The 27723-nt window shown below is 46.0% G+C and overlaps 1 long non-coding RNA gene across 11 annotated transcripts in view; it reads right to left on the bottom strand.

Moving 5' to 3' along the window:
• Positions 1–27723, bottom strand: part of LOC133232955 (uncharacterized) — a 450067-nt gene that overhangs the window by 391765 nt on the left and 30579 nt on the right. For all 11 annotated transcript variants that reach the window (XR_009731526.1, XR_009731534.1, XR_009731533.1 and 8 more), the window contains exon 3: positions 6259–6369. This is a non-coding gene — a long non-coding RNA (uncharacterized LOC133232955). The remainder of the gene's footprint in view (positions 1–6258; positions 6370–27723) is intronic.

Raw genomic sequence — 27723 nt, 5'->3', positions numbered from 1 at the left:
TATGGTTGAGTCCCTTGCTGTTCACCTGAAACTATCACATTGTTAATACGCTAAACCCCAATAAAAAATAAAGAAGTTTGAAGTTAAAAAAAAAAAGTCCTTTGCTATTCTCTGCCAAGCAAAGAGTAGGTGCTCAGAAATTGGAAGGTAATGAGATTTATGGTACTGATAACAACAATAACTTTTGGAGTTTGGAGGGCTTTCCTGGTGGTTCACATGGTAAAGAACCTGCCTGCAATGCAGGAGACCCGTGTTCAATCCCTGGGTCAGGAAGATCCCCTGGAGAAGGGAATGGCAACCCACTCCTGTATTCTTGCCTGGTGAATCCCATGGACAGAGGAGCCTGGCAGGCTACAGTCTACAGGGTTGCAAAGAGTCAGACACAACTGAGTGACTAACACTTTAGAGTCAGGAAGATCTGGCCCTATATTTTTTGTTAATCTATCCATGTCTTAAGTCTTAATTTTGTTATGCCGTATGGCAATATGATGCCTTGATTTGGATAACTGGAGCCTGATCAAAATGTTGGTTCAGCGCCCTTAGCAGTTGTGAAACCCTGCGCATGTCATTTTACATCTCTCTGAATTATGTATATTATCCCCTGTAACAATTGGTTTAGATCAGATAACATCTAAAATATCTTCCATCTTGACATAACCTTGCAGTCCCTGATGGCAGCTCCAATCCACAAGCGGCTATCTAAATTTACAGATTAATTAAATTAAAATCCAATTCCTCAGTTGCACTAGCTACAGTATTCAATACTCACATATGCCCAGTGGACAGCAGAGGCACAGAACATCCCCAAGCCACAGGAAGTTCTGTTGACAGCCCTGCGCTGTAAAACTATTATAATACCTTCCAGTCTTCTTAGGCTCAATTTACGCATACATACACACCCTGGAAGCTCAGCTGGTAAAGAATCCACCTGCAACTGCAGGAGACCCCGGTTCAATTCCTGGGTTGGGAAGATGCCCTGGAGAAGGGATAAGCTACCCACTCCAGTATTCTTGGGCTTCCCTGGTGGCTCAGACAGTAAATAATCTGCCTGCAGTGCAGGAGACCTGGGTTTGATCCCTGGGTCAGGAAGATTCCCTGGAGGAGGGCATGGCAATCCACTCTGGTATTCCTGCCTGGAGAATTCCCATGGACAGAGGAGCCTGGCAGGCTGCAGTCCACGGGGTCATAGAGAGTCAGACACCACTGAGTGACTAAGCACACACACATAAGTAAATAATCCATAATCTAAGAGCTAACAGCAGCTGAAATTATTCATTCATAAGTGCTCAGCACTAGGAGATTTATACATAGTATCTCACTTAATTTCATCACACACCATTCCTATGAAACTGTTAACATGTTCTACCATGAAGATAATACTTTGTTCACCCAACGCGAAGGGCCGACTCACTGGAAAACACCTGATGCTGGGAAAGATGAAGGGTGGGAGAAGAAAGGGACGGCAGAGGAGGAGATGGTTGGATCACTGACTCAATGGACATGACTTTGAGCAAACTCCGGGAGACAGTGAAGGACAGGGAAGCCTGGTATGCTGCAGTACATGGGGTCACAAAAAGTCAGACATGACTGAGCAACAACAACCATATAGACAAGGAATCTATTTAGCTTCTTAAAGTGATTAAATCTTTATCCCCAGTGGTAGAGGAAAGATCCTTAAGCACCATCCCCACTTTCTTCCATCAGTTTCGATGCTGATGGCAGTTACAATGCGTCTGTCTCTGAATCCCAATATGGCCCCAACTCAAGCCGCTAGTAACTGGCTTGCAGGCCCTTGGACGCAGAGGCTTGCCTAGCTTCTAAGTTCCCAGGGCAGCGTACTGGAAACAAAGGGAGCATTGCCTGGAAAGGGTCCCACCCTCTGGCTTTCAAGTTCATTATTTCTTGTCTCAGATGACGTTTGGGCCATTTTGTGCACATCCCTCCCCTGATCTTCGCACATATTCTCTTTGTTAATCTTTTTTTTTTTCCTATACTGAAATCTGAAAATAGCACAGTTGTCTGGATGCTCTTTTATTTCCTTAATTTAATAATAGCATAGATGTCTGGATATGGTGTTATTCCTGGAAATAGCACAGCATAGACACTAGCCTAAAAATAGCATACATCCTTGGATGCTGTGTTACTCTATTAATTTAATAATCCCAATAACATTCTGCTTCCATCCTATATGCTGCTTTCGGAGTATACATAAGTGCTTGTGTTTGTGGCGACAGAAAACCACCTGGCTGTTAGGACTGGAGGTACAGAAGAATCCCTTGACTTGGGCAAGTTGAGAACTGAATTGTATATTTTGGAAGAAAAAAGGGGATTCCCAGGTAAGAGTTGTGAAATGTAACTGGCTGAAGTTCAGCTGCTCTAACTACTTTCTTGAGATGAAATGGCACTGCTGCACATTTTGAGGGACAATAATACAGCTGAAAGGCAACCTGGCTGGAGCCACAAGACTCGTGTTTTGGTACTAACTCTACCGCTCACTGCTGCGGGCCTTGGACAGGCAATTAAACTACTGAGTCTTATTCTCCTCCTCTGAAAATGGTAACCATGGTAATACCAGCCTTACCTAACAGATGCTGTGGTACCTGGCCCAACCTACCCCTTTGAGACCAAGGAAAGGTGGTAACTGCACATTTTAATGTAATCAATGCTGCTTTCAAATGTTGATTTTACATTCTATGAATGTATATAAAAATGTACATAAAAACAACTGGAAAAAATTTTTAATGTTTAAATGGCTACTACTAAGGAAGGCTTTAAATGTCTCCTGTATTAGCCCTGTAAAACTTACAGCACTATCTCAATATATCATTGACTCAATGGACATGAGTTTGAACAATCTCCGGGAGATAGTGAAGACAGGGAAGCCTGGCACGCTGCAGTCCACGGGGTCACAACAAGTCAGATATGACTGAGCCACTGAATAACAACAAACATATCATTGATCTTAAGTCAAGGGGGTAAGTTATTTCCAGGTTTTTTTTTTTAAGCTGGCGGAGAGCAGACATCAGTATTATTCATCAATACCTTCTTCTGTTCTATTTTGCGGAATATATAGAGTAATATTTCCTTGGTGTCCCCTTGAATTAAGGAAAGCTATTTGACTAACTTCGTCCAGGAAGCTTTGAGCAGAAGTTACTTGTGTGGAAAAAAGAAAGAAGATACTTGTGTGCTTTTGAATGGTAAGAAATTCTCTATGTTCTCTTCCTCGGCTGTGATAATAGAAAAAAACAAAGCACTGGCTGGCATGGGGATGTCAGGACACTGAAGCCACCTAGAACGCCGAGCTCCTGATGGAAGACAGTTTTTCCACAGCGAGCGTCTGCTATCGCCTCAGACTGGGTCACAGGATGGCTGCAGGTAGCTGTATGCTCCTTTGCTCAGATCTAACACAAGAAAGAAAAGGCTCTCTCCAAGACACAAAATACAAGTTTTCCTCTTGGTCTACCTGAGCAAAGATAGGTCCTACCATATGGGAGATGTACTTACTCTAAAAAGTTATGTGTTGTTTATCTAAAATTTAAATTTAATTGAGTTTCTCATATTTTTATCCAGCAACTGTAGTCCTGACAGACTTTGCTGCTGTCATTTCTCAGTGGCTAAGTCCTATCCAACTTTTTGTGACCCCGTGGACTGTAATCTACCAGGCCCTTCTGTCCATTGGATTCTCCAGGCATGAATCCTGGAGTGCATTGCCATGGTCTTCCTCAGGGATTGAACCTGGGTCTCTGGCACTGGCAGGCAGATTCTTTACCACTGAGCCACCAGGGAGCCCCCTCACTGACTGACCCGAATGTCTTCTAGAGGGAGGAAGGGAGGACACAGGAACAAAGTAGGCTGACGTCTCTCCTTTTTACCAAGAAAGCAGACACGCTGGACGCTAACCACGGAAAACAGCAGCGCCTGCTGCAACAGACGCCCATTGCGGGCTTCTGAAGAGAAGTCACAGCATGAGCTGCTCCATCCAAAAACAGTCTCACGGCTGACACCTGGGGTTAGTGTTACCATTCAACCCAACTGTATAACTATTTACTGAACACTTTTAAACAAGGCACTAGTGAAGATTCTGGAGTCTCTGCTACCAAGGTGCTTCTCAAGTGCTAGGGAGAATTAAGTAAGTACAAGAGCAGATGTGAGGGACACCATGTGAGGCATTCAGAGAGCCTCCAGGGTGGGACTCCAGGGCAACGCTTTCCTTGCAGAGCCAGTGTTGGAAACGTGTTAAAGGGTATGGACAAGAAGTGAGACAGAGAACAACCCGGAGACAGAGGCCAGAAGGAGACCTTACGGCTAATTTTTACAGAGAAATTTCAGTCCAAATTTGAAATCTTTTTTTTTCTTCTAAAGATTTTTTTAAACTTGGAGGATAAATACTTTATACTGAGTTGACAGGCATTGAAGAATCTAAAAATAATTAGATACAAGGTGTAAGGGTGAGGTATTGTAGAAATTTATCCCTTAGCTGTTGGTTGGAAGGGTGAGAAGCAAGAGGAAAAATTATTCAAAGATGAAAAATATGACCTTGTCTACATAAAGAATCCTTTCAAAGTGTCAAATCAGAATTGCTCATGTATCTCGCTTTCTCTTTGTGATGTTCCTTTAAGGTAAGACAAAAGAGAATAATGTCAGGATCACAGAAAAACCCAGATGAACTTTTTGGCCAACCCAATAGTGTTTTTAAATTTTATAAATTTTATATTTCACAAAATGCAGATTCAGCGTGAAGGCTGGTTATCAGTTGATCTATATAGATGTTTCTATTAAACCTATCCATGTTTGTTTCAGAGGTAACTGTCCACACCATGATGTGTAAGACACACAGAGTAGAGATGTATGAAAGAACAGCCTGCAGCCTCCAAGAGCGGGCGGTTGCCCAAGACCCCATGACATGGAGACAGCGGAGCTGGGACAGGAGCTCACCTTTTACAACTCTTCATTCTGTATCCACCCAGCTTCCTGTCCCTCGTGAGGTAAACTAATTGGCCCAGCAGTTGCTTTGGATAGAAAGCATTACAACTCACAACTTAGAAGAGCACAGAGAACACCATCAAAAACGATGACATGCAATTCTCTTTCAAGTCTTAAAAAGGCCCTCATTTGGCACCCCTCTAAAATTGAAGGAGAGGGTAGTTCACAGACAGTTGGCAGAACTACAGGCCAGCGAATCCCCATGAAGAGAATATTCATATCTATACTCATGTAGAACCCATGGAAAACATGGAGAAATGAGACATTGGAGTGTTTTTACTAACTGTTATTGTTGAATCAGGCCCAGAAACCCACGACAGAGCATATAGGTCTGGAACTTGGCAAGACTCAAAATTAATGGTAGCGTCATAAAGTTATATATAATAACTTCGTAAGCCATGCACCAGGAAGGAGGCTCATACAGGGAAACCACCTCAGCCCACCCATAAATAATCCACGTTAATATCGTAGGAGAGGTCATAGGCTGGAATCATGTGCTGACATCTGGCTGTTTCTGGCAGGACAGCCTGTATGGTCTCCACAGATGGCCTTTAATTAGTGGTAGTTGTCCCAGTAGAGGGCAGCGTGGGCAGGAACAGTTATTTGGACTCCCCACCTCACGCCTGGCTCCTAGGGCTCTTGGCATATTGTCAGAAGCGCCACTGTGGTTCCTGCCAATGGGTCTGACGTCACCAGCGGCAGCCCCTTGCACGACCATCATCGCTGGAGGGAGGTCTCCTTGGAGAGTCTCGGCTACGAGGGCTTAGTGCAAATTGGCTAGGAAATTTGGGAGATAGATGAAGGTGGGGAGAATCTGTGGGACAAACATGCCTTTAGGGGCGTTCCCTACAGAGTCTTTGGGTTTTGGAGCCAAGAAGGCTGCTTAGTCTTCTTGAACTCAATATCTTCTGATGGGACTTCCCTGGTGGTCCAGTGGCTAAGACCCCACGCTCCCACGACAGGGGCCCAGGCTCAATCCCTGGTTAGGGAACTAAGATCCCACAGGCTGCAACTAAAGATCCCACATGCCACAGCAAAGACTCAGCACAGCCGAATAAATAACTACCAAAAATACAACACACACATTCTGAACTCTTTGAGCAGCAGGAAGAGATATGGACTAGGCTTGTCTCCTTCCATGTCTGAGTTAAGTGGCAGAGGAAAATGCCCAGAGGTCATTTTTCAAGAGCCAAGCTGCTGATGGATCCTAAGACCCATTGCCCGGAAATAAAACAATCAGGCTTCTGTTCCAGATATAAAGAGAACATGACTTACTGTGTCCAAAATGGAACGCAACAGGCAGCAAAATCATGTCTTGAATTCACTAGTCCCAGAAGTCCAGAGGACACTGGGGCCCTGAGCAGCGAGGCGAGCTCCTCTTCTGAACTGAAAAACAAGAAGATATTCTTGTGTACCTGACCCTCAGCAGGGACGTGTGAGAACGGATCACATCAGGAGCCTTCTAAGCTAGGTGAGTCTTTGGCAAGGACCGGAGCTACGCTCTGCTCTCCACAGTGTAAGTGGGTATTGGCCAGTGGACAGGTGAGCATTTGGCCAATTTCCTGTTGGGTTTTTCCACTGATGGCCTTGGAGTTTTATGTTTCAGAATGTGGTGGTAGTGAGAGTCACACTTAGCCAACTCAGCTTCCTCAAACACAGTAGCGACAAAAACCCAGGAGGATAATAATCTGCGTCTTCAGAACATTAGGCAGATGCTTCATTCACTTGTCTGCTCTCTCAGTATCTCGCCTGACAACTTTCACTGTTGTTGTCGTTCAGTCATTCAGTCGTGTCCAGCTTTCTGTGACCCCATGGACTGCAGCACACCCGGCCTCTCCATCCCTCACTGTCTTCCCGAGTTCGCCCAAGTTCGTGTCCACTGAATCGGTGACGCCAACCAGCCATCTCATCCTCTGTCGCCCTCTTCTCCTTCTGCTTTCAATCTTACCCATCATCAGTCTCTTCCAATAAGTCGACAACTTTAACGGGTTCACTCAAATGCAGTTTCCAAGACTGACATGGATTTCTACATTACACAGAAATCCTAGAAGACCACGAAGACTATTTCAGCATGCAACTTGGGAGATGCCGCACCGCCTAGATGGGAGAGGCATCTTCCCTCTAGGGTGAAGGGAACGGTACAAACACCTAGTCATAAACAGGAGACCTTCTTCTATTTCCGGCAAGGGGAACCACAGGAAGACTGAGGGAACAGGGGCAAACCTTTATTACCAGGAGCTTTGTGAAAGTCATAAGACTTTGAGGAAGTATATAAATCTCGAGAAGAATAGAAACTAAAAAAAAAAAAAAAAAGCCCTAGGGACTTCCCTGGTGATCCAGTGGCTAAGACTCCAAGCTCTCAATGCAGGGGCCCAGGTTCCAGCCCTGGTCAGGGGACTAGATCCCATATGCCACAACCAACCACTCACATGCCGCAGTGAAGATTGAAGAGCCTTCCTGCCACAACGTAGACCAGCCACAACCAAATAAACAAATGTCAAAAAAAAGAAAGAGAAAATCCCTAATGTCTTCCTTATACATACATGTGGAATATCTCCAATCAAATTAATATCACATGGGCTGAGAAACTCCCAGATAAGAAAGATGGCAATCATTCAGATACAAATTTTATAGATCGAAGTTGAAAGTTACCTCATGTCAAAAGTTATAAAGGGAAGGTCAAGGCCCAGAGTATTCCTGACAATGCTTTCACTCTTCCTCATTTTGGGGATAAACCAGAGAGACAAAATGGAGATTCCTGTGTGAGCTTATTTCACATTTTTTTTAACATGGGCCATTTTTAAAGTCTTTGTTGAATTTGTTACAATATTGCTTCTGTTGTTTATGTTTCATTTTTTGTTTCCACATGTGCGAGCTTAGCTCCCCAATGAGGGATGGAACACACCCCCTGCGTTGGAAGGTGAAGTCTTAACCTCTGGACCGCCACGGAAGTCCCCAGACATGAGTTTTGATTCAGCAACTTATTGACTCTGTGACCCTGCAAGTCTTCCTCCGTAAAATGGGAATTACATATACATGTTTCATTTGTTCATTCATTTAATTGATATTTAATCCCCTGGAGAAGGGAATGGCTACCCACTCCAGTATTCTTGCCTGGAAAACCCCACGGACAGAGGAGCCTGGCGGGCTGCAGTCCGTGGGGTCGAAAGAGTGGGACATGACTGAGTGACTAACACTTTTGCTTAACACTTTCACTTTTGTATTTTGGGCACCAATTAAGACGTCAGAAGAGTTGCAATGAACAGCAACAAGAAAAGACAAAACTTCCACTTTCATGGGTCTTACATTCTCATAGAGGAGCCAGATAATAAATTTATTTCAGTTAATACATAACACACAGGTAGTGATAAAAAGGCAAGTAATATGGGAAAGAGGGATAAGACAAGTGACTTGCATGGTGGTGAGGGTACCACTTCAGATGGATGGAAAACCAAGTCCTCTCTCCAACAGACAAAATTCGAGCAAGGCTCAGAATATGTCCTGATGGAGTAGGTCACGAGGCTATTCAACAGCAGATTATCCCAGCAGAAGAGACACCAAACATGAAGGTTTGGATGCTGAACATGTAGGAAGAAATGCCAGGAGGTCAGTGGAGCAAAACGAGCCAGTGTCCAAGGTCAGAGTCCAGTGGGGACCAGAGCCCATGAGGCATCATGTACATTTTCCCTCTGTGACATTCAAGGGAAGGACTTGATTTCCACGTGCCCGTCACCTGTAAGACTCCGGAGCCGCACACAGAGCTAACGTTTCTTGACCGCCTGCTGTGTGGCAGGTCCCGTCCAGCGCTTGCCTGCCATCACACCGGTTACTCTTCTCTACGACCTTAAGACGCAGGCGCTGTTATTATCCCTTTTTACAAGTCAGGAAACTTAGGCTTAAAGGTTAGACAGCTTGCCAGAGCTGCCCTGCTGGTAAGCGTGGGAGATTCCAAAGTAAACATGAATAAACCACAAGGAGGTTAAAAGGCTCACCCTGCTGTTCGAAACCCCCTACTCGGAGAAGAAATTCCAGTAGATCGTGCTTGGCCGTGGTCTTCCTAATCAAGCAAGCAGAGTTGGGGGAAACTGGGGGATGGACCGTTTGGAAGAGCCAGCCTGCCTCCCCAGACATGCACTGTGCTTGTGAACCCCTCATTCTCAAGGAGCCTTCGCTCTCTGCCGCCCCCGGGCTTATGTTTCCACTGATGCTGTGGATCATGCTGAGAGCTGAGAAGCCTTCTGTAGCCTTCTCCTCGTGTGGTTAGAGGTGGAGGAGAGTCTGGGCTGCGGTGCCAGGGACCACACCTCTTTGTCAGGAACATGCAATTAAAAAAGAAAGAAAGAAGAAAAAAAAAGAGTGAAGAACTAGCCACCCACCCCCATCTTTCTGAAACATGCATTCATGCGCACACATCCAGGCAGAAGCCAGCCGGCGTCCATCACCCGGGGCCTGGGGTTCTGATGAAAACATTTCCACCTGGCACAGTCAGGCACTAAACACCCCTCCAACCCAACCTGAGACTTGGACCGTCCGTGGAGATATTTTTACAGGCATGACACAGAGGAGTGTGACACACTCGGCTTTCTCAGTGGGTGGGTAGAGTGTTATTTCATGTTGTTCTTGTCACTCAGCCCAGCATTATAAGTGTGCGCTTTATTGCTGCACAGAGAGTGCTCCACTGCCTGGCCCAGCACAGGCTGTTCCCAGCGAGGGGGTGGCGCCCCAGCCTGGCGCGGGGCAGGCGGAACAGCGAGCTGCTGGGCACACGGGGCTGCCCTTGGGGTCTCCCTCCGCAACTTCAGCTCATGCTCAGCGGGGTATGAAGTGTCCTGGTCCTATTCTTGATACTCTGTATTCCTCAGTTGCTGTCCTTGGGAAAATTCTAGATATTCACGTATTTGGTGACACCTACACCATTTCTTAAATGGCTATTTTTTTCATGCTCTTGGTTGTTGTTCAGTTGCTAAGTCCTCTTTGCGACCCCATGGACTGCAGTATGCCAGGCTTCCTCTGTCCTCCACTAACTATCTCCTGGAGTTTGTTCAAACTCAAGTCCATTGAATCGGTGATGCCATCCAACCATCTCATCCTCTGTCAGCCCCTTCTCATCCTGCCCCCAATCTTTCCCAGCATCACGTCTTTTTCCAATAAATAGGCTCCTCGCTTCAGATGGGCCAAAGTATTAGAGCTTCAGCTTCAGCATCAGTCCTTCCATTGAGTATTCAGGGTTGATTTCCTTTAGGATTGACTGGTTTGATCTCCTTGCTGTCCAAGGGACTCTCAAAGAGTTTTCTCTAGCACCACAATTCAAAAGCATCAGTTCTTCTTGGTCTCCCTCTTTTACTCTTTCCTAATGGGATGTTTTTCCCAACATCACACATAAAACTTAGAATTAGGACTAAGTTTCTCTGTCTCACTGTTTACACACAAAGATATTGGTCATCAGGCTCTCACCATTTCCTTGAGGGCAGGCAAAACAATGATGTATCAGGAAGCATGGGAGCCAGTGGGTATGTCTGTTCAGGACACAGACGGTAAAATTGTGAGAGCTTCCCTGGTGGTCCAATGGTTAGGAATCCATCTACCAATGCATAGGATGCAGGTTCGATCCCTGGTCAGGTAACTTACATTCCAGGTGCTACAAGGTGAGGCCAAAAGATAAAACACTATTTAAAAAAAAATTTTTTAATGAACTGCATAGAAGTGTGCTAGTGGATTTGTCTGTACAGTAGGAGGAAAAGAAAGGGTTCAAGGATGACAGAGGAGGCGACGGTTGGATGGCACCACTGGCACAATGGACACCAGTTTGAGCAAACTCTGGGAGGCAGTGAAGGAGAGGAGCCTGGCATGCTGCAGTCCACGGGGCCGCAGAGTTGGACACAACTGAGTGACTGAACAACAAAGAAGCAGAGGCCGATAATAGGTAACTGTCTCAAGGAGCTTTATTATATGACAAAAAGTAGCGCCTTCGATAGGTCGAAGGCGCTACTGAGGAAGGTGGAGGTTGTCTGGAATGGGGGAGATTTCAGAGCATTTGCAGGCTCATGTGACTGAGACACTGGAGAGAAAAGATAATATTAAGAGATGGCTAGACTGCCATGGAGCAAAGGCTCCATGTAGGTAATTCAAGATGGAACCTGGTGCCCCAGCAACGCAGTCCATCTCAGAGGGGAGCGGGCTGCAGTCTCCACGGAATGCATAATATGTGGTCCTGAAGGATGAGGCAGGTCATACATTTATATGCGGAAGAGGAAGTTCTCTTCTGCCTGCTTCTGTTTTCTCAGTGAATAAAAGATGCGTTCAACCCCTGACAGTGAGTGCGTGAAAGCAAGAAGAGAGGAGATGAGACATGTGGCCTTGCAGAGTGGGCTTGGGACTTGACCAGGAGGTGGAGTGTGATTGCCAGGGCCTGGGGGAGATTTGTGGTCAAAAACAAATACACGATCAGGTAGCTCTGCTTTGCGTTCCCCTCCTGCCAGATTCAAATACTCTGGTGCAGGCTCAGAGTCTGTGGAAAGTGAGGCGGAAGCAGAGGAAGAGATGTTCCTCCAGGCCAACCAGCTGGAGGAAGAGAGGGGGGCTGAGCCTTTTTGCAAGGTGGTGATGATACAGATGGGAAGAAGGGAATGAAGGGTGTGAAAGACTGAAGGAACCCTGTCAGATGGAAGAGGCTGTGGATCTCATCTAGACACCCCCAGGTGGCTCAGGGATAAAAAAAAAATCTGCCTGCCAATGCATGAGATGGAAGAGACATGGGTTTGACCCCTGAGTTGGGAATATGCCCTGGAGGAGGATATGGCAACCCACTCCAGTATTCTTGCCTGGGAAATCCCATGGGTTTCAAGGAGTTGTGAACCCTCTTTGCATGGGTACCAAAGAGCTGGACATGACTGAGCAGACATGCAGTCTCCCTATTTACTCTCCCTACTGTATTTCAGCTTCAGTGATCTATCTCTGTCTCCAAAACATACTAATAATGTTCCAGCCTCAGAGCTTTTGCACTTGCCATCCTGTTACCTGGAAAACTGAAATATTTTTTTTGCATGTGGACGAATTTGAAAGTCTTTATTGAATCTGTTACAAGATTGTTTGTTTTACATTTTGCTCTTGGGGCATGTGGGATCCTAGCTCCCCAAACAGGGACTGAACCCACGCCCCCCGCACTGGAAGATGAGATCTTAACCGCTGGACCACTAGGGAAGGCCCACCTGGAAACTCTTATCTCAGAGCTTCTACGGCCGACTGTTATCATCACTGACAGCTCATCTCAGAGGCCACCTGCTTAAAGAAGCCCTCCCTGGCCATCATACGTAAAGTACCATCACTGTTTCATCATTTTCTGAAAAAAATATGATCTTCTCATGTATCACTTCTTTTAATGGTAAGCTTCCCAAACAGTCTGCAGGCTTCAATAAAACAAGAATATTTTGGTCCCCTTTTGTTCACCAGTGAGTCCCCAGTATGCAGAACAAGGTTTACTCTGTGAGGGTCCTAAATAAGAAAAACAACAGCAAAAACAAGAAGAGCAATAGTAATAATAGTATATCATCAATGATTAGTGTAGAGGTGAACAGAAGTCATTTAAGCTCCCTCAACTTCATTCACACATTAAAGACTTTGACCTACATCTTATCTTTAAGATCCTTTCCACTTATGATGCCAGTTGTATAACAGCCTGATATAATCTCAGAGACTCACAGGAATGTTAATATTCAACATATCCTTGAGGCCAGGAGAATATATCCCTTGGGGGAAAAAAATCTCTTTATCAAGTCAAGATAAGTGATCTCATGTGAGCAAAGAAGGGAGCAAGATGTGTCCAAGTGAACTTGGACATTTTAGGAATCAGTGAACTAAAATGAAGAGAAATCAGTTCAGTCACTCAGTTGTGTCCGACTCTTCGCAACCCCATGGACTGCAGCACACCAAGCTTCCCTGTCCATCACCAATTTCCAGAGCTTACCCAAACTCATGCCCATCGAGTCGGTGATGTCATCCAACCATCTCATCCTCTGTCATCCCCTTCTCCTCCTGCCTTCAATCTTTCCCAGAATCAGGGTCTTTTCAAATGAGTCAGTTCTTCACATCAGGTAGCAAAGCACTGGAACTTCAGCTTCAGCATCAGTCCTTCCAATGAACATTCAGGACTGATTTCCCTTAGGATTAACTGGTTTGATCTCCCTACAGTCCAAGGACTCTCAAGAGACTTCAACACCACAGTTCAAAAGCATCAACCCTTCACTACTTGGCTTTCTTTATAGTCCAACTTTCACATCCATACATGACTACTGGAAAAGCCATAGCTTTGACTAGATGGGCCTTTGTCAGCAAAGTAACGTCTATGCTTTTTAACATGCTGTTTAGGTTGGGCATAACTTTTCTTCCAAGGAGCAAAGGTCTTTTAACTTCATGGCTACAGTCACCATCTGCAGTGATTTTAGAGCCCCAAGAAAATAAAGTCTGTCACTGTTTCCATTGTTTTCCCATCTATTTGCCATGAAGTGATGGGACCAGATGCCATAAGTTTTAAGCCGAATTTTTCACTCTCCTCTTTCACTTTCATCAAGAGACTCTTTAGTTCCTCTTCACCTTCTGCCATAAGGATAGTGTCTTCTGCATTATCTGAGGTTATTGATATTTCTCCCGGCAATCTTGATTCCAGCTTCTGCTTCATCCAGCCTGGCATTTCACATAATGTACTCTGCATATAAGTTAAATAAGCAGGGTGACAATATATAGCTTTGACATACTCCTTCCCCAATTTGGAACCAGTCCATTGTTCCAAGTCAGGTTCTAACTGTTGTTTCTTGACCTACATACAGATTTCTCAGGAGGCAGGTAAGGGGTCTGCTATTCCTCTCCTGAAGAATTTTCCAGTTTGTGTGATCCACCGCAAAGGCTTTGGCATAGTCAATGAAGCAGAAGTAAATATTTTTCTGAGATTCTCTTGCTTTTTCAATGATCCAGCAGATGCTGGCAATTTGATCTCTGGTTCCTCTGCCTTTTCTAAATCCAGCTTGATTATCTGGAAGCTCTCGGTTCACATACTGTTAAAGCCTGGCTTGGAGAATTTTGAGCATTACTTTGCTAATGTGTGAAATGAGTGCAATTGTGCAGTAGTTTGAACATTCTTTGGCATTGCCTTTCTTTGGGATTGGAATGAAAACTGACCTTCTCTGGTCCTCTGGTCAGACTCTTCTGCTGACTATGAGGGCTACTCCATTTCTTCCAAGGGATTCTTGCCAACAGTAGTAGATATAATGGTCATCTGAATTCAATTCACCCATTCCAGTCCATTTTAGTTCACCGATTCCTAGAATGTCGACATTCCCTCTTGCCATCTCCTGTTTGACCACTTCCAATTTGCCTTGATTCATGGACCTGACATTCCAGGCTCCTATGCAGTATGGCTCTTTACAGCCTCGGACTTCACTTTCATCACCCGTCACATCCACAACTTGGCACTGTTTCTTCTTTGGCTCTGTCTCTTCATTCTTTCTGGAGTTATTTCTCCACTGATCTCCAGCAGCACACTGGGCACCTACCAAGCTGGGAGCTCACCTTTCAGTGTCATATCTTTTTGCCTTTTCATACTCTTCATGGGGTTCTCAAGGCAAGAATACTGAATTGATTTGGCATTCTCTTTTCCAGTGGACCCCATGTTGTCAGAACTCTCCACAATGACCCATCTCTCTTGGGTGGCTCTACATGGCATGGCTCATAGTTTCACTGAGTTAGACAAGGCTGTGATGCATGTGATCTGTTTGGTTAGTTTTCTGTAATTGTGGTTTTCATTCTGTCTGCCCTTGGATGGATAAGGATTAGAGGCTTATGGAATCTTCCTGATGGGAGGAACTGACTGTGAGGGAAACTGGGTTTTGTTCTGATGGGTGGGGCCATGCTCAGTAAATCTTTAATCCAGTTTTTTCTGTTGATGGGTGGGGCTGTGTTCCCTCCCTGTTGTTTGGCTGAGGCCAAACTATGGAAGTGGTAATGAAGGTAATGGCAACCTCCTTCAAAAGGACTTCTGCATGCACTGTTGTATTCAGTGCCCCTGACCCTGCAGCAGGCCACTGTGGACCCACGCTTCCACCAGAGACACCTAGACACTCACAGCCAAGTCTGGCTCAGTCTCTTATGGGGACACTGTTCCTTTCTCCTGGGTCCTGGTGTACACGAGTCTTTGTTTGTGCCCTCCAGAGTCCATTTCCCCAGTCCTGTGGAAGTTCTGTAATCAAATCCCACTGGCCTCCAAAGTCAAATTCCCTAGGGGTTCTCAGTCCCTTTGCCAGATCCCCAGGTTGGGAAATCTGTTGTAGGTCCTAGAACTTTCTTAACAGTGAGATAATATCTTTGGTATAATTGCTCTGTAGTTTGTGGGTCGTCTGCTCTTGGCTCTATGGTGGGGCTGATGGCTACCTCCTCCAAGAGGGAGGACATTTTAGGAATCAGTGAACTAAAATCATTCCTTGGACGGAATGATGCTGAAGCTGAAACTCTAGTACTGTGGCCCCCTCATGGGAAGAGCTGACTCATTGGAAAAGACTCTGATGCTGGGAGGGATTGGGGGCAGGAGGAGAAGGGGACGACAGAGGATGAGATGGCTGGATGGCATCACCGACTCGATGGACATGAGTCTGACTGAACTCCGGGAGTTGGTTGGTGATGGACAGGGAGGCCTGGCATGCTGAGATTCATGGGGTCGCAAAGAGTTGGACACGACTGAGCAACTGAACTGACTGAACTGAACTAAAATGAACGGGAATGGGCGAATTTAATTCAGATGACCATTATATCTACTGAGTGAGTGAGAATCCATTAGAAGAAATGGAGTAGCCCTTATAGTCAACAGGGCTTCCCTGGTGACTCAGCTGTTAAAAAAATCCACCTACAAGGCAGGAGACCTGGGTTTGATCCCTGGGTTGGGAAGAACCCCTGGAGAAGGGAACAGCTACGCACTCCAGGATTCTGGCCTGGAGAATTCCAGGGACTGTATAGTCCATGGGGTCACAAAGAGTCAGACACGACTGAGCGACTTTCACTCACAGTCAACAAGAGTCCAAAACGCAGTACTTGGATGCAGTCTCAAAAACAACAGAATGATTTCTGTTCATTTTCAAGGCAAATCAAAGGAGAGTTTTACCGACACCTTTTCTTCCATTTCACATTAATCCTTTAAGTTGTGGCTAGACCGTGTGCTTAAAAGGAAAAGCCAGAACAACATGGTCCACAGATGCAGTTGTACTGACTCAGTTCATCTTGCACCTTTGGGTGAGTTCCACTGCATTTTTATTTTTCTTCTCACATGTTTAAACGATATGACTAGGGCTTCCTAAACTGTAGAAGCAGTCTCATTGCCCCAAGAATCACCAAGATCTTTATCGACTGATCTTAGTCAAACTCTAATTATTTGTTAAGTTGATGAGAACTCATTTCATCCATTTCCTTCTTTCTGCAGCCATTATTAAGTTAGGGCCATCTACGGCCCAGGTCTTCTCCTAAGAAGTCAGGAATTCAACTCCTTTTTCAAGCTCTTTGTGGTTGTTGTTCAGTTGCTCAGTCATGTCTGACTCTTTGTGACCCCAGGGATCTCTGCATGCGAGGCTCCTCTGTCATTCACTGTCTCCCCGAGTTTATTTCAACTCATGTCCGTTGAGTTGGTGATATTCTCTAGCCATCTCATTCTCTGTCCCTCCCTTCTCTTACTGCCTTCGATCTTTCCCAGCATCAGGGTCTTTTCCCATGAGTTGGCTCTCTGGATCAGGTGGCCAGAGTATTGGTGCTTCAGCTTCAGCATCAGTCCTTGCAATAAATATTTAAGAGTTGATTTCCTTTAGGATTGACTGGTTTGATCTCCTGGCCGTCCAAGGGACTCTCTAAGAGTCTTATCTAACACTACAACTTGAAAGTTTCAATACTTCAGCACTCAGCCTTCATATTCCCTCCTTTCAAAACTCAACTAAGAATAAGTCACCTGGTGTCCCACTATCCTATTCACTTATTCTTTGGCCAAAGGATTCAGAGGCCAAAAGAGAGGTCATCCAAACTAGCAAAGATCACGGTTATTTGGCAGAAGTCTCACGCCCACTGACTGTGGTCCTGTGTTTCCTCTTTCATTTTCCAATTCTGTGTCCTACTTCTCTGTGTGAAAGAGGTACCTTCCTTCCCTTCCAAGTCATGCAGCCTAACTCTTCTTCCCTTGTGTGCTCACTCAGCTGTGTCCAACTCTTTGCAACCCCATGGACTGCAGCCCACCAGGCTCCTCTGTCCATGGAATTTCCCAGGCAGTAATACTGGAGTGAGTTTCCATTTCCTCCGCTGGGGGATTTTCCTGACGCAGGCAGGGATCGAACCCTGCATCTCTTGCATTTCTTGCACTGGCAGGCGGGTTCTTCACCACTAGCACCACCTGGGAAGATATCCTTTCCCCTATATCCAAAACCCCTCCTCAGCAGATTAACGTGACTTTGGGGTTGTAGGATCTTTATGAGCCTGAGACGGAAGCCAGCAACTGAGCAGCCTTGAATGGGGAGCCTCGAGGTAAGAAAATAGGCAGGAAGAGCATGGGAGACAGAGCCTGCCTGCTTTGAAGACTGGTCTAAAGCTTCTTACTTGAACTTTTGGTTTTTATAGTTCTATAAAAGGCAGCTGACAAAAGAGATCCCGTTTTGGGAGGGTCCAGCTGGCGGGGCTGAGTGGGGCGGGACGGCCCCAATATTGGAAAGCCCGGCCTGATTTTCATCCATGATGTCAGAGACGCACGGGGTTCCCAGTGAGCCAGAGGGTGGGGGAGTAGACAGCCCCAGCCCACTCCCTGGCCCTGCCAGCAGTAGCTCCAAACGCTGCCTTCCTGGCATGTCTGCAAGAGCCCTTTCCCTCCTCAGAGATGCTTTGCCATGTTTAGAAGGGAAGCTCCCTCGCTCCCCTTTCTGGACTCCAGCATGGGTGTCCACGGGGGCAGGAGGGCCCAGAGGCTCCCTCCCACATCCAGCCTTGGCCCAGCTCTCTGTTTGCTCTCCTTTCAGTGGGGGATTCACTTCAGGGCTGGTGCTGCAGCCCACGTCTTTCTACGGATCCGTCGTTGCGGGCTGCTGGGAGCCAAGCCCCCATGTCTAGGTTTGGGGGACCAGCCTCTGCTTCCTCCCCTGACACAGAGGCAGACACTGGGCACAGTGCTGCCCAGACGAGAGAGGGTTGGTTGGGAGTATGGGTTGTTTTCAAACAAGTCCAGTCTGGACTTGTGGGTTGCTGCTGTTGTTGTTTTTTGGCTAATTCACATCAAACTAGTCCGCTGCACTGGCCCCAGCTCTACAGTTTCCTGTGGAGAAAGCGGGTCGGCTCTCCAAGCCCTCGGGGACTGGGGGTGAAGCAACAGCTACTCACTGAGCCCTGACTCAGAGGACGTTCCTCCTCCCAGGCCAGGAGTGGCCACTGCCCAGCTCCGGGGAGAGGCTGGAGCCAGGAGAGAGGGCGGGAGCCAAGGAGAGCAGTCCAAGGAGCCCTGAGTACTTGCTTTCGGATTTTCAATTCTCAAAAGGTGGCTGGAGCAGCTTTGGGGTACCAGCACAAGGCAGTCGAACCTGCCCTCTGCGTGCTCAGTGTTTTCCTCTGGAGGCTGCCCAGATTCTCCCTACGAGCCCTGGCAGCATGGGCAGCGGGGCCGAGTCAGAGCCAAACCCCCCGGAACACTGCCGAGCGGCTCAGAGTGGAAAAGCCATCCACCTCCACCGGCAACTGAAACGTGCTCCCCTGTTCCCTTGGCCTTCTTCCGCGCTGTCGGTCTACATGTTATTCCTGCACCGTCCACACACTTGAGGGTCAGACATCGTGTTCAGTGAACTGGAGACCAGTGAATGCACGGCAGGAAGACAGCCAGGGAGGGAGCTGGCTTCCCCCGGATGCCCCAAAGACCAGGGCTCTTTGAACAAAGCTGACCTGGGGACAAGGGTATTGGAGGGAAGGTGGCTTGCTCTGTACCACGAGGGATTAGGCATGAGGGTGGTCCCTGGTCCTCGTGGTCTATGCCTGAGGACTCACAGGTTCCCAGTACTGTCCCTCCTCTCTGCCAGCAAGGGCCCCGAGTGGAGCCAAAAGAGTGAAAATGAAGCCCCTTCTACTTGAGGCAGTTCGGAAGGGCTCTGCCACCTGAGCTCCCCTGGTAGCTCAGTGGGTAAAGAATCTCCCTGCAACGCAGGAGACTCCAGTTCAATTCCTGGATCAGGAAGATCCCCTGGTGAAGGGATAGGCTACCCACTCCAGTGTTCAGGCCTAGAGAATTCCATGGACAGAGGAGCCTGGCAAGCTACAGTCCAAAGACTGTAGGGATGCAAAGAGTTGGACACGACTGAGCAACTCCCCTTTCATCACCACCTCCCACTTATTCTTTATTCTTTCAAAAAAATTATTTGGCTGTGCTGAGTCTCAGATGTAACATGCAGGATCTTCAATCTTCACGTGGCATAGAAAGCCTTAGCTGCAGCAAATAGGACCTTCAGCTGTGGCATGGGACTCCTGGCTGCAGCATGCAGGACCCCGCTCCCTGACCAGGGATGGAACACAGACCCCCTGCATTGGGAGCGCAGAGTCCCAGCCACTGGACCACCAGGGAAGTCCTCACATTCCTCATTCTTATTCCTCCTTTCTCTTCTTTTTGCTGTCTCTTGCTCATTAATTGGAGGTTCCCTTGTGGCTCAGTGGTAAAGTATCCACCTGCCAAGGCAGGAGATGCAGGTTCGACCCCTGGGTTGGGAAGATCCCTGGAGGAGGGCATGGTGACCCACTCCAGTGTCCTTGCCTGGAGAATCCCATGGACAGAGGAGCCTGGTGGGCTGCAGTCCACGGGGTCGTTAAGAGTTGAACATGACAGCGGCAGCTTGGCATGCACCTTGCATCGTGTCTTAGCTCAGGCCTCTCTAACAGATTACCATACACCACGTGACTTAACAAACCCTTCCCACACTTCTGAAGGGCGGGCACATCCAAAATCAGGGTTGAAAATGAGAGATGATGATAGCAACCTCACAGGGTGGTTATAGGAAGACTAAATGAGCCAATGGGTGAAAAATGACTGGAACTGACATATATACACTGCTAGTATAATCTAGGTAACTAATGAAAACATACTGTTTAGCATGGAGAACTCTACTCAGGGATCTGTGGTGACCTAAATGGGAAGAAAATCTAAATAAGCGGGGATGCACCTATACATATAGCTGATTCACTCTGCTCTACCACAGAAACTAACACATTGTAAAGTAACTACACTGCAACAAAAATAACAACGAAAAATGAGTAGCACATTATAAGTAATCAATAAATAGAGTTACCCCTTCTTCACTACATCAGATTAGAGATATTATCCATATTGATCCTAATCCCCCAACTGGGAACTAAGCTTCTGCTTCCAAATATTACCATAACTAAATACTTCCTAAAATGGCAGAAACTATTATGTTTTTAAAATCTATAATGAAAAAATAAAGTCTACAGTGAGAGATAGAGCAGTCTCCCTCGGTTGTTGTCTCCTTCTGATCTTCTCAAGCTCACTTGTTTGTATTCTGTCCTTGTCATAGATAGCATATTAAAAAGCAGAGACATTACTTTGCCAACAAAGGTCCGTCTAGTCAAGGCTATGGTTTTTCCAATGGTCATGTATGGATGTGAGAGTTGGACTGTGAAGAAGGCTGAGCGCTGAAGACTTGATGCTTTTGAACTGTGGTGTTGGAGAAGACTCTTGAGAGTCCCTTGGACTGCAAGGAGATCCAACCACTCCATTCTGAAGGAGATCAGCCCTGGGATTTCTTTGGAAGGAATAATGCTAAAGCTGAAACTCCAGTACTTTGGCCACCTAATGCGAAGAGTTGACTCATTGGAAGAGACTCTGATGCTGGGAGGGATTGGGGCAAGAGGAGAAGGGGACGACAGAGGATGAGATGGCTGGATGGCATCACTGACTCGATGGACGTGAGTCTGAGTGAACTCCTGGAGATGGTGATGGACAGGGAGGCCCGGTGTGCTGTGATTCATGGGGTCACAAAGAGTTGGACACGACTGAGTGACTGAACTCAACTGGCATCAGTGACACAAACCGGTTCCCACTTTCAGTTTACAAATAACGCAGCCCTGGCAGTTTGCAGTTTCTCCAGACTGTTCCCTCCATGTCCCATGGATGGCGTTTGGGAGGCTCTTCACTGAGTATCCTTTCTTGACTGAAGTGTCATCGGTGTTCGTGTACCTGCATCCTCATGTCCAACGTCCTGCTGGGAATCGATCAGTTCACGGGGTCCCCAGAACACATTCCTTCCCTCCACACATTCACATCCAAAGGGTGCCCTGATGCTCTCATCTGGGAAATATGTCCCAAAGACATTCACCTCTAGGCTTCCGGTGACCCAAGGCTGTGATGACAAAATGCCACTCCCATCTGATAACCAGTGTCTTGGCTTAGGTGAAACCAATTTCTAGGGGGCAAAGAGCCAAATCCGTGGCCAGGCCGGGAGCAGACATTCCATTCTGTCGTGTCTACTTGTCCAATAAACCTTCTCCCTGGGGGAAGTGATGACTCCAACTGGACCCACACCCACACAACAGGAACAGAGCCTCTATAGACTTCTTCTGCCCATGTCCTGGACTCTCCCAGGCCCACCACAGGCAGGAAGAAGTGAGCAGGTGGGAAGGGCTTCCTGAAGGTTCTGGAGCTCTTCAGGGAAGCTCTGCCATCAGCTCAGTTCCATGTCTGGCTGGGCTCGGACACCCGTGAGGCCTCCTCTGGGCCCTGGCTTCTCCTCCGTGAAATGACAAGGCAGGACCCAATGATCTCCATGGTCTGGCCAAGCTGTCCAGACTCAGTTTTCCTTTTCCCCATGTTCAACATACGGTGATTCCTCTTTACCCCAGGCTGTGAATGGCACTGCTGCAGTATCTGGAAAAACATTTTTGGTGTATCATTAAATGTGTTCTATTTTCCGGTGCTAACTGTTCCCCCTCTTACATGGAAGTACTTCTTCAAGCAAACTGAAGTCATTAGAAATAATGACGATAAGTCAGTTGGCGAATGTTTGTTAAGTGCTACTTCGGGCTGGGTCCTTGGGTATGGGCAGAAGGCAGACAGAGCCTCTCCCCAGTTTAGACCCTCACGGAAGAACACATTGGCTAAACGTGGACACAAGAATAACATCCTGAGTGCTCTGGGGCAAAGAAAATTGGGTGACGGGGGGCGGGGGGGTACTGTGGCGGAGCAGGGACTCACTGCCCGACCCACAAAGAAGCCAATACCATGGTGCCAGCTTTGAGAAAGAGAGTTCATCACAAGGTGAGCCTAGCAAGGAGACAAGCAGCAAGGCTCATAGATCTGACTCCCCGATCCAGGGTTCACAGTGAAACTTAAGGGGTTGGGGCAGACTTCCAGGACCAGCAGCAAATCTGTAATTGAGCTACCCTTGGGCTTCTGGAAGCCAGCTTTTCCTTACTGAAGGGCTTCTCCCTCAGTTAAAGATACAGTGCAAACATTTCTACTCTTTAAGGTCTTTAAACTGAAGATGCTTGGTGCCAGGCTCATCCTGGAGACGGAGGGTTTCTGTCTTGAACACCTGCAGAGCTGTTTCTGTAGAATAACTCCGGGTTTGCAATAACAACCTACCTACGGAGGCAAAGCCAGTTTAACCTGGTCAGTGTCTCTGTACTATTTGGGCACCTCGCCTAGGCTGGGAGAACACAGATAGCCCCTTTAAGGTGCCATGTGACAATTAGACGGAAAGGAAGCAGCAGTCCAAGCAGAAGGAATAAAACTGCTGAGGCTTGATGCCTCTGAAAGGCCAGGAGGAGTCCGGATTAGCAAGGGCCAGAGATCAGAAAATCCTCGTAGGTGAGGGTTAGGAGATTAATTCAAATTTGAAGGATTTTGCAGACTTCAGTGATGGGAGCTGAGCTGCTGAACTCCAGCAGAGTCCATGCAGTCCTAAATGTAGATAATCTATCACTGCAGTTCAGTGGTAATCCAGAGGAAGAGTGTGGCTGTTTAGTAGACAGAAACCTCGATCCAAGTTATTAATTTGGTGAATCAGCCTGGGAAGGATGAGACTGGAGTACGTGTCCCACTGATGAAAGATGAGGAGGCTGGTGAGCCAGAGTGGAGGGTGCACCAGGCTCAAGGTGTGCCCAGGAGAAGAATGGAATAAGGGGCTCGGGAAACAGGGAAATCCACCTGGGAGGGCACCAGAGGAACGACAGGACTCTGGTGGAGATTAACAGGATGGATAGGCTGGGGCCCGGATTCTGCAATAAAGGATGGGAAGTTCATAACGTGAGAGAATCAGGATCAGCACAGACCCCGCCGCCCACCTTTTTCACTCCTCAACCAGAACTTACACATAGGAGAGTGGCTCGAAATTAGACAAGACACAAACTTCCCCGAACCCTGTGTTTCACATCAATTCTTTCCTAGTTAAAAGAATCAAGGGATTTCCCTGCTGACTCAGTGGCTAAGACTCCATGCTCCCAATGCAGGGAGCCTGGGTTCGATCCCTGGTCAGGGAACTAGATCCCACGTGCCACAGCTAACACTCAGTGCAGCCAAAGAAATACTTTTTTAAAAGTCAACATACGTTTGTATTTGTGTTTTTTGCCTCTACTTACGCATTTTCTAGTCATTCACTACTGATTCTAATTTACATTAGAAAATGTTTATTTTGTTGGTTGATTATGAAAAATACCTAGAATAATTTTTTAAATTCATAAAACCAGCTTTACTCCTGCCAGTTGGAGACTAATTTTAATACTTGATGTATTTGTTTCTAGTCCTTTTATATGCATATGCATACATTTATGTATTTTCCATTCATCATTGGACTAATACAGAATATTCTTTTCACTATGAACTTCTGTATGAATATGCCTTAAACTTATTAACGACTGATAATACTCCTTTGTAAGGTCCTACCAGTATTAATTAACTATGTCCCTATTATTTCACTTTTTAAAAGTATTTCAGCTTTGGTACGTGTTATTACTATGTTAACAGTCTTTATAAACACTTCCACGTACCCTCAGGTTGAATCTTCACAAAAGCCATAACAATTAGTTGGGTACTACATTTATTTCCTGTTTCATAGATGAAGAAACTGAGGCTTAGTGAGGTTTGATGTCCTGCACAAAAAACATCCCAGCTAGTAAGGAATACAGCCAGGAATACTATTGGGTTGGCCAAAATGTTTATTTGGATTTTCCCATGGGATCTTACTTATTCACAGAATGTTCTCACCTTTGTGTATTTGTATCTGCAAACAGTTTCACAAGATAGCTTCTCAGAAGTGGAAATTCTGGATCAAAGGTGTAACCTTTGCTCTTTTTATAATGTCCTACTGAAAGTGAAAGTGTTAGTCACTCATTCCTGCTTGACTCTTTGTGATCCCATGGATGGGAGCCCGCCATACTCCTCAGTCCATGGGATTCTCCAGGCAGTACTGGAGTGGGTAGCCATTCCCTTCTCCACGGCATCTTCCTGACCCAGGGATCAAACCCAGGTCTCCTGCATTGCAGGCGGATTCTTTACCTTATAAGCCGCCAGGGGAGCCCACAGAGGCTGCGGAAAGCCCACCCCATTTTGGCAGTTAGGAGGGTTCACAATCTTGCTCCTCTAGATGCTCCTTTTCCTCTTCTCTCCACACACACGGGGCTGTCTTCCTTTGTTTTACTTCCTTTAGCTTCTCTCTGGATCTGCCTTCTCCCTTGCTTGTTGGGGAATCAGGGAAATTCTTTTGTCTCCCATGGAGCACTGTTTCTTACTCAATCCCCTTTTCTGCCTCCCTTCGTGCTTCCTGAACTTTCTCCAATAACTGAGTTCCACTCGTAAGCGGAACTGTGGTGAATACAATTTTCCCCATCTCATTATACTCAGACAAATGAAACCAAGCTCAAGATCAGAGATCTATCCATCTCTGTTTTATTTTGGCTTCTTTTTGTTCATGTGACAATTTCATCCTTTTGGTCTTTGGATTGTGGTGTGCACACTGAGAAATGATGCCAACTTTATTTCAAATAGTTAACCACTTACCCCCAAAATAGACTTTGGTATATATAGAAGAGTGAGCTTATGATTAAATTTGGCATTCAAAATTATAGGAGAAAGAATCATGAAATAAAGCTGGGACATCTTTCTCTGTGCATTCTCTGTCTATCATTTCTTCTACAACCACCATGCTGTTTTGATTACAATCTATTATAATAGCTCTTTTAAAAAAATGTCTTGGCTACTTGCACCATTTCTGTTTCCAGATGAATGTTAGATTCACTTTTTCAGAGGTCTTTTAGCCTATATTATTAGGGTTTTTATTAAAATCATTTATATCATAATATAGTATCAGAAGAATGTGTATCTTTATACTATCTGATCTTCTGACCAGGAACAGCTATCCAAACATTATTGTGTATCTTTTAAGGAAATGTTTAGTATCTATCCTGCTGCTGCTGCTGCTGCTAAGTCGCTTCAGTAGTGTCCGACTATGTGCGAACCCCATAGACAGCAGCCCACCAGGCTCCCCGTCCCTGGGATTTTCCAGGCAAGAGTACTGGAGTGGGGTGCCATTGCCTTCTCCCTAATTAGGGTCAAAAAAATTCTTAATGTCTTATTTGAATTGAGAATCTTGAAAATATTTTTACTGAATTGATGTTCTATTAGCAGTTTACTAGCATTTTCATGTGTGATTTTTACATCAATAATCATTTGTGAGTTTTCTTCTATAAAAAGTACAATTCTTTAATAAGTCTTTGTTTTCTCTCCTCCATATCAGCCATCTTACTTTTTGGCTTTTCTCACTCTCTTTATTTTCTCTTCACTCCTGGAGTTTCTTAAGTTTGTTCTACATCATCAATCTTATTTCCTAGAGCATCAAATGAGCTTCCTACCGTCTCTAGGATAGACATTTTTTCAACATTACAAGTTCTGTTTCTTTGTAGTAATTCTATTTCTCTTCAATATCCTTTATATTTTCTGTTCATTGACTTTGTTTTATTCAAAGGGTGCAAAAATGCTTGGATGCAATGAAAAAGAAAGGGAAAAAGAGCCAAGAGGAGAGAACAGGTTAAGGTGAAAAGATGGAGGAATAAAATATTGGTTTCATTTGCTTCTTTTAATTCCTCTTCCTACAGAATGTAATTTTCAGAGACATGCTTTCCTTTTAGCTTTTAGAATAAAGTTCTGCTTTCTTTGATTTTTTTTTTTTTTCTCTCTCATGGGTAAGAGGTTGATTTCTCTCTCTACTTGTCCTCTGGAAGGAGACTTTTATCCAAAAGGAATGTTTGTAAACAGCTTGTACATTTGGACTCTTCTTAGTCTCTCCTGCTATTTGCTTTCTGCTGATTGAAACTATATTTTACCCAGAGGATAAGCTGAAAAAGTAAATGAATCCATAACTCAATGCATTCTAAAGGAGAAGTCCAACGAATGCATTTCTCAAACCCCATGATATCCTGAAACAAGATGGCGAGTCCCGCCAGGATGTTCACAGCTGAGACCTCCATGTCTCAGATGGGGATGGCGGTATCTGTTAAGCACGTCCCTGAGATGCCAAAGGTAAGTTCCACAAGGCTTTGCAGCAGGAACTCTCACAGCAACAGGAGCCTGCCAGAACCGTGGGAGGCAGATACTGTGCCCCACATCAAATCTTGTTTCCAAGCACAAACAATGCAAGCAGAGACTCAGCCTGTGACTCAATGATTCCCAGGTGTGTGAGAAATGATCACGTGAATCTCAAGGTTAGACACAGGCCACAGGACACTGAGGACTATCTGAACAGCACAGGGGCTGGGGAGATGCCACAGGACCCCTGAGAGGAGGCCCTGACGTGGCTCTTCAGAACCCAGTGACAGGCACGGGAAGGTTAAGACAGACGGCAGAGAAGGAATGATGAAGCACTGCTTTGATTCTCTTGTGTTGCTGTTCAGTTGCTACACTGTCTCTGACCCTCTGTGACCCCATGGACTGCCACACTGTCCTCTGTCCTCCACCATCTCCTGGAGCTTGGGCAAACTCATGTCCATCAAGTCAGTGATGCTACTGAACCATCTCATCCTCTGCCGCCCCCTTCTCCTCCTGCCTTCAATCTTTCCCAGCATCAGGGTCTTTTCCAAGTAGTCAGTTCTTCGCATCAGGTGACCGAAGTATCAGAATTTCAGCTTCAGCATCAGTCCTTCCAGTGAATGTTCAGGGTTGATTTCCTTTAGGATGGACTGGTTGGATCTCCTTGATCCCCTTATCTTGCGTTAAATCATTCTTCTGAGGGGCAGGATCACGCTGTGGGGAAGAACTCAGTCTACCTCTTAGGTGGTGAGTTCCAGTCTTCATCCATCTTTGTTCACCTCTTCCTCAAGGACTTGGGAGGAGGATCAGCTCGCCAGCTTCTCACTAGGAAGGGTCATGTGACTAGTGCTGGCCAATGGGCTGAGGGCAGAAGGGATGTGTGTCATTTCCAGAACAGAACTGCTGTTGAGAGACCCTTCAGCATTCTCTTGGCTGCCATGGCAATCGGGAGGCAATGTCCCGGATGACGATGTCTCAAGATGGTGACCCCTCCTCCAGTCTAGGTCTCTGAGTGATCATAAGCAGCTAGAGTACACATGAGGAATAAACATTTGCTGCTTTAAGCCATGAAATTTAAGCTATTTGGTGGACTTTGAGGTTTCTGATAAACATGGCACAAGCTTGATTATTTTCACAGATATATTCTCTTGTTAACTGAATGATCA

The sequence above is a fragment of the Bos javanicus genome, chromosome 19 (genome assembly GCF_032452875.1).
Source record: "Bos javanicus breed banteng chromosome 19, ARS-OSU_banteng_1.0, whole genome shotgun sequence".
NCBI classification, from domain to species: Eukaryota; Metazoa; Chordata; class Mammalia; order Artiodactyla; family Bovidae; genus Bos; species Bos javanicus.
The sequence above is the reverse complement of the archived record's forward strand: the minus strand, read 5'-3'. Positions and strand labels throughout refer to the sequence as shown.